At 38.8% G+C, this 14,308-nt stretch overlaps 1 long non-coding RNA gene across 1 annotated transcript; it reads left to right on the top strand.

The window, feature by feature from the left end:
• The first annotated feature begins 3,326 nt into the window (after nucleotides 1-3,326).
• On the top strand, nucleotides 3,327-14,219 carry LOC146258858 (uncharacterized). Its single transcript, XR_014729765.1, has 7 exons — nucleotides 3,327-3,481; nucleotides 6,021-6,087; nucleotides 8,312-8,420; nucleotides 9,622-9,729; nucleotides 11,700-11,772; nucleotides 12,468-12,539; nucleotides 14,033-14,219. It is a non-coding gene; the product is annotated as an uncharacterized LOC146258858 (long non-coding RNA).
• The last annotated feature ends 89 nt before the right edge of the window (nucleotides 14,220-14,308 follow it).

A 14,308-nucleotide genomic window follows, 5' to 3' on the forward strand; every position in this document is an offset into this window, starting at 1 on the left:
CATTTAACGTTGCTTTGCATCTTATGCGTTACATTAACACAAGAATTGACATGCATTTTGGTACGGTTGAGAATTCCAATGTCTAACATCGCTGTCAGTGTGGTTTAGTCTTTTAAGCCACGACACGAGTCAAGTGATCGGGATCTGTGCAAGCTATTGTGACTGCTCATGACCGAGAATAGTAGGGTATTTAAAATCTATGAATCTTTAAGTAAATCCACAACGATGCTTTGTGTAGTAGGCTATTTAAACCGATGTATTAGTAATACTTTCCCGGGCCAGAACACTGCTTGGCTTTCCATTTTTTCTTATTTTCTTCTTATTATTTTTTTCAAAAAGGGGGGTCCCTATAAGAGCAAGACACCGATTGGTCAATGACGAGTTTTCGTTTTCTCCAATAAGATCCCTCGCTTCTCTCTATTTATTGCGAGCAGATTACTGCTTGCTCCCTCCTTACCCACAGCACTCGAGAGGCTAGAGCGAGCCAGTTCTCCACTAGGCGACATTTCGAACCAGGGAATTTACAGAGACATAATAACAGAACAAAAACAGTAGGCTACTACCTCCGACAAAAAAGACAACGTTGGCTAATACATCTGTGCATTTGGACAACATAAATCCTAGCAAAAGAGAGCGAGATGCGTACATTGAGAGGGAAGATTTGCTATAGCCTACGATAGTAGATAGAGAAGAGAGTAAACTATCGCAAAGGAGTGAAATAAAGCAGAACCATGGACAACTCTAAATTGCAGTAGCGTTGGCATTCGGTTGCTGCCTAGCTGGAATCCCCCTCCTACTCCTCTAGTGTGTGATTGAGTTGGTGGCATACTTGCCTCGGGTTGCCGATGGCTGGATACACTCAATTTTGGATGGGAGATCACCAAGAAGAAGCGATCACACTGGGTGTCACTTTTTAAGTCTGCACGGGCTCCACAGGACGCAAAGAAAAACAGCCGTTTTGTCCTTCGCGAATCTTTTTGCGGTCTGGGCTTGCTGTTCATAACTATCAAGCTGGGAAGCCCTTACCCCAAAAAGCATTTGCGGAGGGCGCATTCGTCGAATTTACATCGCAAGACATTTTGCATGTTTCACTTCTTTTAAAAAAAAACATTTTTCCTATGCCATTTAACAGGATATATTTTCCATTAGATTTCCCTCATTACTATTTTTTATATTACAATTTTTATCTGTATTGATCAAACACTTTGTACTGTAATTAGAATGTTGTTAAGCTATTGTGTCCATCACCATCTGTAGTTATAGTCGAAATTGTAATACAGTTTATAACGTCCTTATGTGATGTGAAGCCCCTTTCTTACAAAGTTTAATGTTTCTAACCAGCAGAGTAACCTGCAATTTCTTACTGTACGAGAATATGTTGGAGTCAACTTTGAGTAATGTTATGCCACTAAGTCAATCCACCACGCCCTCCGAGTTCCATTAAACGGTGACAAGTGCCCATAGCAGGACACCCTCACGAGAATGAGTGTAAACACGGGGAGACCCTCGGAATGAACAAGTTGCACGTGGCAAAACAAAGTGATTCCATACGGAGACGAGGGTTGGGTGCTAGAAAGGGGAGGAGAGAAACCATGAGAGGGGCCGCCACTTTGCTTGGACTTCTCTGCCCCGTGTGCACTTGCGAAATGAATCCATTCAGTAAACGTCCCTGTGCCCATTAAGTGGTCGGTGTGAGAAACACACACACACCTGTACGCATAATTCAAATGATGTAATTGAAAGAATACGGTCGAAAGAGACCGATGGGCAGGAATAAGAAACAGCTGTAATCGCTCCTCCTTAATGCTGGGCGTGCAGCGACAGCATGTGTCTTGTGAGTCGCTCTGTGTGTGCGGCCGCCTTCTATGATTATCGGAGAGCTTGCATTGCTTTTTCCAGCCCATCCATCCTCTGGGTTCTCTCCTTCTCTTCTCTCCTTTCCTCTCTTTATCTCTCTCTCTCTCACACACGCACACACACATACGTGCCTCCCCTATTTTTTTATGAATAGACGCAATCCACTTGAGCCATCTTTCACTACTTTACCTGTCACAACAAACAAAGGAATAGTTTACGCCTACAAAACCGAATTACATTGACATAAAAATAACCGATGACCTCTGCTTTTCAAATGTCGACTTTATTTAAGATGCACCACGAATAAACAACAATCAACATTAAACAATAACACTGGCAATTGCACACTTGACTTCAGCAAAAAGAAAACACAAACTTCACAGGTTTTTACTTTCTACCTTGTTCGTGAGAGTAAAATAGTATTGTGACGACACAAGTCAATTTGCCCAATAGAAAGAAAGTGAAAAGCACACACACGGAGTCACCATTTTACTAAACAGGCCTATATGAGTTTGCTTAATTTCGAACGAAATCCCTGTAATCACATGTTTGCGTCACTCAGTCTAGGTAACTAATGACGCAATCCAATTTGAACACATTCCTGGTCAATTTCAACACAAGGTGTTGATCACATGGACATTGTTACAGGTTATTGTAAGTCGGCTCAGGAAACGTGAAAAAGCACACCAAAACACATTTTAGTTGGGTTGGAAGTGACTGATTTAGACCAAGATTTGGTGTGATCTGGCACAATGACGTGTCTTTTATGAATCAGATGGAGTGAGAATTTGAAGACAAATTACCTATAGCCTAAAAGTCCACTTGGCATTTAAGACGTTGGATGTTCAAATTTAGACGAAAGCCACAAATTCATTGCCCAAACATTTGATCTACCAAGACATAATCAATCGTTAAACAATATGTCGATACTAACCCCATCAAAAAGCTTATTCCGCTGGATGGCCTACTATGTTTTGACCGATGGGTCACGTCTATGAATTCAAAATATTAAAAGGATTGGGTCAAGCTACTTGCCTCAGAACATGTTTCACATGTCAAATACACATAGCCAGCCTTCAGATGATGGCACTTGGAAACATTTTTGCGTTTTAGTTATAGTTTTGAAAGTTTCAACTTCAACGACAAAACCTAACTGTAAAATGGGGCCTTTAATGTTGAAGACACCTCACTGCACTTCGACTATATAGTTAACCTTTCGATTCATACTCTGTGGTTGCTTGTAAGCGCATTGGGCCTACAGCTGAGTCTGCCTGTACATGTCGTAGGGCCAATGTGTGTATTGTTGTACGCAACGACATCTTCTTTGTTCCCCAAATATAAATGACAATGTGGCATAGATTCCTCCACCTTAATGGTTTGTGTTTCTCTGTTTTCCTTCTTTGCAGCTCGAGTCATCAACGTAGTCTGTACCCCAGGGGATGGGGAGGGGGGGGGGGGAATTGGTGAGGTCCCACCTATACGCTGAGAAGAATAAGATAATAAGATACTGTACTGGACTTTATCTTCGCTGAAAGCGTTGTGAAGAATGAACCTGATTCAAACGTAGAAGAGGCAGTCGTCGCTCCCTCGTCATCCCTCTTTCCTACTTTTCATTCAGCGAAAGGTAATTGCGTAGCCTGAGAGTGTGAACAGAAGCTCCTGCAAGGATGACGTCAAACTTAAATTACTTCCTTTTGAAATTGCATTTGTGGTTGAATAATCATTTTTGTGCACGTGAGAAAAAGTTGACCACATATGAACGTAGTCGTTGCGTGTACATATCTTACCAGCCCTAAACACTGTCATCTATGCAGTACTGTACATTATTAGTGAATGGTAATGACTCTGAAGTTTGAGCCATATCACTGGACACAAGGTCAAAGTTTTCTTAAGTGTACTTCCAGAGTTTTGTTTGTTGTTGTTATTTTTGCCAGTTTAGGAATTGTATTCTTGGTCCATCCCTCATCACAATTTATCTTCTTAAAGTAGGTGAGATGATTGCAGACCAACCATATGATTTATACAGTCTGCAACCATAATAATAAGCTATGACATTAACTAGTAACTAGATATACCACTACATTTCTGAGCAACATTGCTCAGTGTGTCTAAACCAGGGCATTATTTTAGAGTTATAAAAGAGTTACCGTGTCAATTCTTGACAGTGAAATTGAGACAGTAGACCTGCATGTGTTTGATAGCATTTTGTTTTGTTATTGAAGGTGTGTATGTTTCCCTCTAGCAATGTGGTTCATAGAAGGAGGTACATACAAGGATCAAATGAGTAAATAGTGTCTTTGGATAACTTACACCATTGCATCCTAGAAGATGGCTCAAACCAACAAAGCAGAACACTTCACTTTGCATAGGTTGACGTTGGGGTCCCATATCTAATTTGCTTCATGACGGTTTACAAAGGTTGAGTTCTGGAGTTTCTTGAGTTTGTGAGGGTGCCCACAGGGCCCAGTAATTTTCATCGGCTGGGTATATCGGTTATGTCTACATATGGTTTGTGATATCTGTGTAGTAGGTGTGAGTAATAAGGATTAATATTGTTTAATGCCTCGTTTGGATTTCTCCTTGCCTGTTTGCTAGATATAGAAACACAAGCTGTTTTGTGGGAGTGGTATGGATTAAAAATATTTATTTTGCTTAAAATTGCTCTTTTCAACTCAAAAAAATTAGTATAGTATTAGAACTGGATTGTTGTGTACATCTGGATATGCATGTGAAGTGCAGATGTGGTACATTGTTACTGAGACCAAAAGCAAGCCTCCATAGTGACAGAAGGGTTGGTGTGTTTGAGTTCTAGCGTTCAAGCGTGGTTCATACATACATGGTCACTTATAACAGTTTACTGTGCATTAATTTTAGCCATGTTGATTCGTCAGTTCATGTGTCACTTTTAATATCATACCTCTTCAGCATCAAGAAAAGCCAGCCAGTGTTTGTCTGGTAGGGGTGAAGGGACCGTTGAGCTCTCTCCACAAAGATAAGAATGGGACTCTGTTTTTGAATGGAGGAACGTCATCACTTCTGTCATGACTCATGTTCCCCAATGCATTGTTCTGATTCCAAATGTCTTTGTTTATTTTTAGGAAAACCTTTCTTTTTGCAATACTTGCTAGCAGAAAGCATGTACTTTTCCATGCCAATATGAGCATGCAAACACGCGCACACACGCACACAGGCTTGGGTACTTGATGTCATGCAAACACACACCTATGCCCATACCTACGAATTCAAGCACTAACCATACACATACATAAACACATCAATATATGAAAGGACACACTGACACATTTCAGACATATTCAGAAATGACAGTCTGTTTCCGATTCGGCAATGGGGTTCTACACTCGGACTACTTCTGTTTCTTCAGTTGTGATTAAATAATTGTCAATCTAAATTCATAGGTATACAGTAGTATTTGAGTTGTAGGTACTGTATGACCACCTCAAATCTTGACTGTGGTTCTTTTTTATCTTCAACAAAAAAGTCAACACTTTGCCGTTTTGTTATGGAATAGGCTAGAATGTTTCCTAGCTGCTGTTTAGTTGTAATTTTAAAGACATTTTATGTGCACCAAGGAAAATAATTTATCGGCGCCTCACTTCAAAAAGTAATTGAACTGCAGGATGAATGGCAGACAATACATTTGTTGTTGGTTCATATCCAGGTTTGAGGAGTAATGCTTTCTGTTGCTTTTTTGTAAACGGAACAATAATTTAGAAGCAAACGATTGTAGCTTTGTTTAATGACTCAGTACATGAAGGATGCAAACACCAACGTCTCTTACTTTTGTTTAACTGGCAACACACACATATATGCCTTTGCTCATGTTGTTGATATTTCATAATTCTGGCTAATCATGATTTACTTATATTCTATTACATACATTTTGTACACTAAAGCGGTCACAAAAGGGTGTTGGAGGATGTTATAACCTACATTGTTCAGAAGGTACTGAACTTTAAGACATTTCAATGTGTTTTTGCTTTGATAGATTCTCTCAGGTGTCTGAAATCTCTTTTTTCAATCAAATTATTTCTCATTTTCTTTTGTATCTCACTCTGTTCATCCTTCTCTTTACCTTGTCTTGCAAGTGTTTTCTCTTCACTTGTTTATTCATTCCTTCTTTCTCTCTTTGACTCTCTATCCAGGGCTGAGTGGGTCCTGGTTAAAAGTAAGCTGACAGGGCCTTTCAGCTTTCGTGCTCCTCCTCACCAGGTACAGAACCATTATAGTTACACACACACACACACACACACACATACACACAAAGTCAAGTGCATGTCCGTGTGTATTAGTGTGCGCAGTCATGTGTGTTTGTGTAGGTATTCCAGTCCAGATCTAGAACGTAAAGTGGTCCTTTTTGTGTACCCTGCACTGTAGTGAGTTACTTTGTAGTACGGGTATGCAGTTTCAAGAGACAATGAAACCCTCTCACCATGTTCAACATAACAGAGAAAGACTCATTCACGATTCACTGCCTGGTTCTGGTAGGTGTTAACCTTTACTAAACCAAATCACCAATGTAGGTGTACTGCGTCAAATTTAGCCTTCCCTATCCTGTGATGAGTCTGCGATGAGGTAACACCTTATCCATAAAAAGGTCAGGGGAGTGGGTTGTGAGAAAACTCCGCCTGGAACATGGGGCCAAGCCCCCCAACTCCACCTTTCCGCTCTACCTCGGTTTTTCTCTTCTTGTTCCCTCACTACATTTTTGAGTCAAGGAGAGTGGCCACTGGCAGGTGGAATGATGCTAGAAAATGGGCCAGGGTGAGAGATGATTCAGGAGGCTGGTGGGACAAAGGAGGGTTACCGCCATGCGAACTCTGGGTCTGGCACTAACACACACAAGCGCAAATACACAAGTACAATTTCTGTGGTAAAGTTACCACTGTGTCTCCTCTGGTGTTTATGATGTCTCACACACACACACACAATTCATCAGGTTTGCCCTGATGTGTTCACTGGTCATAGACCTTTGCATTGTAACAGGTCAGCCCCTTCTCATAGGAAACCACCCCACACATCCTACACACACACACAGTGCACACACATTTACAAACACACACTATTGGCACACACACACATAGGCACACATCAGAAATATGTTTCTCAAAATTGTTCATGTTCATTCACATAATGACACATTCATGTTGTTCACATACACGTTGACTCACTCAAACTCTTGCACACACATTCTCTGCCTTTTCTTAGCCTTCCTCTCTGTCTATTGCACTCTCTCTCACACACATATATTTTGAATGCTCAACTGTGAACTTGCACTTGTTAGAAAACATACAAACATAAGTCCTCTGTCCCACCTATTGACAGCACATGAACTCACATGCAATATACTAAACACTGAATGTACTCATGCAGCATTTTACTGCCCTTTTCATAGAAGCAAATTACATTTTTGCTTTATAACTGTGAAGTAATTTAGTCAGAAATCTCACTACTTTTAGAACTTTATGTGAACGCAAGAATACACATTTTATATAATGGCAACATAACTTGATGAAAACATAAATTTTATCATAGATAAAAGTGTTCCCATTTTAAAGAAGTTTAATGTTTATACAGGTTTAAAGAGCACACATACATTTGCATATTTTCATCCTTTTCAGGTCTTGTTATAAAATAAAATTACCTTTTGCAGATTGTAATAATTTACATATTTTCTTTCAAATAATGATTGTCTTGTAAACATTTTAAATGTATTCCATATAATTTAAAATCCTGGGGAACATTTAACATTTCTTAAATTTGTGTTAATTTGTGGCAAAAATACAGAACCAGATATGGGATATGATCAGGGTAGAGCAAAATCTCAACATTGTTTACATTAAACTATAATGCAATGTCTGAATTCCCTGTTTTTGTTAGAACTCGTGGTTGAGTTTGAGCAGACGGTTACAGCATAACATAAATCAATCTAAAATCTGACTTCAAGTGTTTTAATCAACATGCTGCACCTATGCTGATAAAGAACGATTGACTTGGCTTTGGGTGAAGGTTAGTTTAGAGGAAAGTAATGATAGTAAATTGAAAATCTGTAAACATCAGGGGACCTACTAAACTTTATTGATGAAAACTACAACTAGAAATATTCTTTGCCAGCAATGGATACTTAAAAACAACAACTAGGTGAGGCACCCTATATCATCCTAATGTCAAAAACAGCTTAAACTCTTGTGATTGTTGACTTGTTGTTCTTTTTAGCAGAGGAACTGTGTCAGGTATTCTGACCAGGCTCAAAGGCTGAAAAAACAGCCATCTCCAAAATTAAACGAGGCTTCTATTTTTGGATGACCAAAGGTAAATTAGAGCTGTAAACAGTTTTAATGAATGTATGTGTCTGTCTGCGTTTCAGTCTGTCTGTGCTTTTGTGTGTGCGTGTGTGTTTTTGACTTTGTCTGTGTATCTCTGTCTGTGTGGACAGGGCCTGGAGGTTTTTGCGTTCAGCGGATGGATGCCCTGTCCAGCTGTAAACAATGCCAGAGAACATCCTTTCAGTGACCAGAATGCACTTGACTTCCTGAGTACTTTATGTAAGATCATTCAATTAACGCATTTGACAGTTCTATTGCAATACCTTTTCCATATCTTTGTCAAGGAAAAAATGTATGTCTGGATTATATTTCCTGCCATGAAAGATAATATAATTGCAAAACCTAAAGGATCCGAATTTGTTAGTTTTCTTATGTGATAAAACACTAACGCAGGAATCATTTGAAAACTCCGACGTTGCGCATTGAAGTGATGTGTAGTTGATCTCTGAGTCCAATTTTGGCAGGGTGGCCATTTTGTGCTTTCCACACATCAGGAGTTGCAGTGTATGGAGATAGTGCTTAAATTTGTATTTTTATGGTTTTCTCTGTGGTGACATTTGATTGTGCCATGGAAAAAGAGCCTGACAGTATTATCTCACAAATAAGTACACATTTTACTATTGCTAACATTTGACTTTGGAGTCTCACTTACTAGTTTATATTGAAATAAATTGCCAGAAAATGGCTGACCACAGTCAGAGCGGTAATGATCCTGAAGTCTATGTCCATAACTCAATATATATAGTGGTGCATTTGAATACAGAGTCAAGGAGAGATGGGGTTTGATGTTGAGGTTTGACGTTTCAAACTTTAGATGCTTTGTCCAACATGATATTCAATGTATGTATTAATAGAATGCATATCAAAGATTAAGTACAGGAATGTATGTTTGTGTGTGTGACTGTCTGTACTGTATGTGTGATTGTGCTTGTGTGCAAATGTGTGCTTGTAATGCATGCACCTACATGTTGGTGTATAAATAATACATTTTTAGCAAATGTTTGTTGTTATATCTTACACCTAAAAGAGAGCCGCACCTCTTCTCACCTGCATACACAAAGAAAGAAGTTCTGATATTTACTGTCCCCAAAGTTGCTCTGCTTGGGGCTATGAGATGGCTCCCTTGAAGTACTGTCCAACAGACTATGATGCAGTGCCATATGTGGGACTATAACAAATTATGTTCTTTGACTTGAGACCAGCTCAAGGTAGAAATATAGTTCTTTTAGACTTTTTTGACTAATTTCAGGAAACCAAGAAGCAAACGCGGCACTGAGTTACAAATATAGAGTTAATGTGTATTGTTATTACATTTTGTGCAAACGTGTATGTTTGTGTATGTGTGTGTGTGTGAGCGTTGCTGTTTGTGTGATTAATACTGTAAATCAAGTCATTTAATCTATTTCTTTCTTTTTTTTAGGAGCTTTAAAATACTGAAAGATGCTGAGGATACAGTGAAGGGAAAACGAACGTGTAGATGGAGGTGTCGCCATAGAAAAAAGAGGGTCCGGAAATGTGCAGTGAGCAGGTATCAGCCAACACCATATCTGTTGCCTCATCCTGACAAATTGAAAGTCAGCCATTTTAGGTTGGGTACATCTTGGATAAACAATAGCATAGAAAGAGAGAGAGACAGAAAAACACAGAGAATGAAAGAGCTAGAGAAAGAAAAGGAGAGAATTAAGCACCTATTGAGAGAAAGAGGGAAGAAGAAAGTGGGGAGGAGACAAGAACAGCAGACAGTTATGTGTCATTTCAGCACAACTGCTTACAACACAATAGCTGTTGGTCTCATCTAATAACTTTGCATTGGGTGTGTATGACACCCACAGCACGAAAGTCACAATTTTGGGGGGGGGTTTCTTTTTCATTAGGAGCAGGTAAGATGTTAAGTGCACTAACTCATTTAAAAAAATAGACGCAGGCAAAAGAGGGACCATTTTTTTGTAAGACTGGACTATCATTCTGAGTTTCCACAGTGGAGTTAACCAGAGCTAGTGAGAAGCACTAACGAGTCTGAGGGTTAAGTCCCAGAGTCCCAGATGTGTGTTTGTCATCATATGTGTGTGTCCTGGCACTTGGCAGTGCCAGGCGAAGGTGTGGTGGCAGTCATTGCAGGTGTTGTAGTGAGCGTTTGCGTCACATCAAGTTCCTGTTTAACTAGCAGTGGTGATAGGGTTGTAATGTGTGCTATGGTTTTAGGTAGAATTCAGATTTTGTGTCAATTGGTGAAGATCAGCTGATAAAGTTGTTGCTGTTATGGAGGAAACTAAGTTGTGTCTGTGTTTGAGTGTGTGTGTGTTTTGGTTGTGTCTGTGAGACAGAGTTGTGTGTGTCAGTAAGTGGTGAGTGTGTTTGCCTGTGTGTTTATTGTAACTGAGAGAAAAAGAAATGTTTCTGAATGTGTCTGTTTGGGAGAGCATGTGTGTGTTTTTTGGTGTTTGAGGGAGAGAGATGGAGGGACAAAGAGAGAGATGCGTGTGTTTATGAGTGTGTGTTTGCTTTTCTGTGTCTGAGAGAGAAAGTTAGTGATAGAAAAATAGTGTGTATGTTTAAAGAAGGGTACTGTTTGAGAGGATGTGGGAACATGTGTTTCCGGGGAAATCTGGTTTGAGTGTGTGTGTGAACAGAAAAGAATAGTGTGTGCTTAAAAGAACAAAAAGTAAGGGAATATTTTGACCAAAAACCCCCACAAAATTGTCAGGGAGTGGTCTTTTGTCTTTACATTTACATTTAGTCATTTAGCAGACGCTCTTATTCAGAGCGACTTACAGTAAGTACAGGGACATTCCCCCGAGGCAAGTAAGGTAAAGTGCCTTGCCCAAGGACACAACGTCATTTGGCACAGCCGGGAATCGAACTGACAACCTTTTGATTGGTAGCGCTAACTGCTCAGCCATCTGACCCCCTACAGGTGTCTTACACTCATGGCTACACAGCTGTATGACAAGTAAAAATATAATATAATGAACATTATAATACAATACAGAAAAAATACAGGAAGGACTTCATATTTGATCAAGCAAATTCATACTTATAATTTAAACATGTATACATGCATTGATATGTTTATACACACATGCCTATTGTCATAAATATTACTTTGACACATTTGTAAACTCTGAACCTGTATTGGTAGTCATAAGTAAAGGTGTTTTCTCTGTCTGTGTGTTTACATACAGAGTACGCGTATATATTTATGTGCGTGTGTGTTCCTAAAAAGGTAGGAGAAATAGAAATGACAGAAATTGATTAGAATGCCAGTGGAAAATAAATGTTATGTGAACACATGGGTATGAACAATGCATGGGCTGACTATGAGCAGGAGACGATGTGTGTCTGTTTGACTTAAAGTAAGACTATTAATTGCCAAGATACAAACTGCATTGGTGTGTCTATGGATGATTAAATGTGTAATGACTCAAGACATCCTCTTTGCTTCTTCTCTAAAGTAGTTCCTATCACATTTTCATAATATTTCAAATGTTTTCTTTACAGAAAAATTGGCCATGTGTATATTTAAAAACTGAAATTCCTTGCCATTTGTGTCGCACAGAAGGCAAATGTACAGGTAAAAGATTTTCAACATGTTTCAAGACGTGCTAGATAGAACCGTGTATAAAAAATGTTACAACCCTCAGAAATTATTTGTAACGTTCTGTTTGTAACTTTACTAGGTCTGACCTGAATATTGTTTAGATCTGAAACCATAAGGGTTGTATCTAAAACCTTGGGGCTTGAAAAGAGGTCTGTTAATGGATACACTATAAAGTGACTCAAAGAAAATGCATGGACTGTAGCCGCAATTGTCTCAGTATATTCTGGTTTTAATTATACTAAAGCATGTATAATATTTCACCCTTGAGAGCAAATATCCCGAGAACGTTAAGGGTACATTTTGAGAATGTGGGATATAGGCTCTGTGCATTAAACTGTGTGGAAGTTCAGAACTTGTATGGGTCATGACGTATTAGGATATTAGGATAAGGATGCCATAGGTGGAACACTATGTTGGAACGACAGTTTGTAAGGTAAAACAATAGAGTAACACATGTTTGTAGTTTTCAGGGGCCATTTCAACAAAAGGACGTGAGGTATAAAAACATGTTAGCAAATAGTTTAATAGGCTATTAATAAATGTTTATACTTACATTTTGTAAACAAAAAGATGAAGATGAATAACTGTTTGGTATATCACACTAAATGACTTCTGAAATAAATAATCCACGTTGTCTAAAACGCAAGGTCTTTATTGCTTCTTTCCAGATATAATATCTTAACAAGAAAGTTATCATCCGATGTCCACTGTGTGTTCAATCGAGATTAAACAGAAATTAGGTATGTATTCGACCCCATTATTACTCCATATAACTGGCATGTGTTATAACTTGTTTGCATGTGTTTGGACAATGATTTGGTTCTATCAGATTCCACGCAGATTCTCAAACGAATTTGACAGTGTTGATCGTCTGTTATTGTGTTTAATTTAGGCATTTGTAAAACCACTTTATGACATGCATCTTTAGTGTGTGTGTGTGTGTGTGTGTGTTAATCCCTGTTTGATAGACACACATACCTTAAAGTCGTCTCCCTACCAATGATGCTCACAAGTAATTTGAGAGAAAACAGAACCATGCACAGCTATTAGGAGGCAGTTTCACGAACTTTATGTGAACATATTTCATTGGCAGTGCTAGTCAATGTAAATGTAATTTTGTGTCACGATGTATTAATTCAATACGATACTTGCTGTGTATAAGCAGGTCTCCAGAAACTTGGGGAAAGTTGTTGGAGAAATTGTATTGTGATTATTACTCCTGTTAACACAGAAAGCTTATCCAAGGGAGCGCACGCTATCGCTGTCCGTTAGTTTTTGGTGCTGAAATGTTCGAGTAGAGACTGGCAACACACAAACGTATATACATAGGCCTAAATACAAACATACAAAATAATAATTAATAGCAATACTGTTTTCTAATTTAAATGTAGATCTGAAATAGGAATTGTATTGTTTGATAAATCACATATTTAGTTAAAGTCAATGCAAAGGGGCAAGGACAATGGGGAGGAAAATTGGTTGAATGTGCTGGATTTCCAGTGCGTCACTTTATGGCGGTAAAGGGCACATACCTGTATCTATACTCTGTGAGAGTCAGTGCTTCTGTAAATTAAAAGCAAAGCTGAAAGTCCCTATGTCTTTTGTAATTCTTTGTGCACAACTACATCATAGGTAGCCTAATAAATGTGTTTAAAAAAATGTAGATTGTAACTGTCACCTGGATTTTCTCTGGCAAGTTATGAGTGTCCTTCTGATGTATGATGTTGGACTAGCCTATACTTTCAGTTTCTCGGTGTGGGGACTAGTACACCAACATTAACGAGAGCTCACCCTACACATGGACTTGACTTGATTATGTTGAGAAATACAATTACAGTATGTCAATTAAAATGCATGTCATTTCATAAACTGCTTTCAGTGTTTTGTCAAATTAAGTTAGGCTACTTCGGTTAGACAAAGCGTCGACTGATAATATATGGTAAACTGTGTGTTTTTTATGTTGTTTAGAGTTTGAGCCTAAAGAGTTGAGCCATACATTTGGTTAACAATTTCAACAGACATGTTTAAACTTCTGAACAAAGTATAGGCTGTGGTCATAGTAATGTCACGTATGCTTCGAAGGCAGACTTCTGTCAAAAAGATCAAATTGTTACATGTCAATAAGGATAATGGGTTTCTTTTTTTACTAAGAAGGGTGTTCTGTTAAGTATACAACACCTCTTTGTTTCCCACAAGGACCTGTACTTCGTCCTAATTTTATGTTTACTTTCAGGGGTCTGTGAGCATCCCGTTAGTATGGCGACAGAGACGTGTCTTGAAAACCTATATTGTTGGAAATGCTGGATGCTAACAAAACTAGCACACTCACTGAGAACAGCTGACATCAAATGTTAGCAGTCTCCATTTCTCCAGATTCATGACACCCTGATCTTGTGGTTGGTATTGTTTCTGTAAGTGTGTCCAAGTAATATGTCTGACTCTTAAATATCAATTAAAGAAGTGCTAGACCTTAACTTACAGTCTCTGTGTTTATGTAACCATCACATCA

This window comes from Hypomesus nipponensis, chromosome 14 (genome assembly GCF_054491055.1).
Source record: "Hypomesus nipponensis isolate SF chromosome 14, ASM5449105v1, whole genome shotgun sequence".
NCBI lineage: Eukaryota > Metazoa > Chordata > Actinopteri > Osmeriformes > Osmeridae > Hypomesus > Hypomesus nipponensis.